Source organism: Camelina sativa, unplaced genomic scaffold (assembly GCF_000633955.1).
Source record: "Camelina sativa cultivar DH55 unplaced genomic scaffold, Cs unpScaffold09247, whole genome shotgun sequence".
Lineage (NCBI taxonomy): Eukaryota > Viridiplantae > Streptophyta > Magnoliopsida > Brassicales > Brassicaceae > Camelina > Camelina sativa.
Window position 1 is genome coordinate 1 of NW_010930306.1, and position 412 is coordinate 412.

General features: G+C 40.3%; 1 long non-coding RNA gene across 1 annotated transcript; it reads right to left on the minus strand.

Moving 5' to 3' along the window:
- Positions 1-4: 4 nt before the first annotated feature.
- On the minus strand, positions 5-403 carry LOC104775146. The gene is made up of 3 exons (XR_765722.2): positions 310-403; positions 127-190; positions 5-41 (listed from the first exon to the last, which is right to left on the minus strand). It is a non-coding gene; the product is annotated as an uncharacterized LOC104775146 (long non-coding RNA).
- Between the last annotated feature and the right edge of the window lie 9 nt (positions 404-412).

The window sequence follows — 412 nt, forward strand, 5'->3', positions numbered from 1 at the left end:
TTTGTTTTTTGGTTCCAGCTTTCAGCCCTTGCCATGGAAGACTAAAACACCAAGATAATCCACACGTCATCAAAATGAAGGAGTCAGGGGTCAAAAATGAAGCTAGGCAATGTAGCATAAACTCACCTTCCTTTGAGGAAGTACATAAGGATGTAACCAAGAGACTCGAGATCATCTCTTCTACTTTGTTCTTCAGGTTCACAATGCAGAAAACAAATGACAGCAGATGAGTATCAAACCTTGATACCAAAACACATTAGGAGAGGAACTGGCACACATAAATTATCAAGCAGGTCTTGCCGAGCTTACCAATTCCCAAGTGAGTGTTCATACTAGCATATCTCGCAGTTCCTGTCAGGTTCTTATTTTCTCTGCAAATGGGAAACATATGAAAGAGGATTCATAGGAAGAA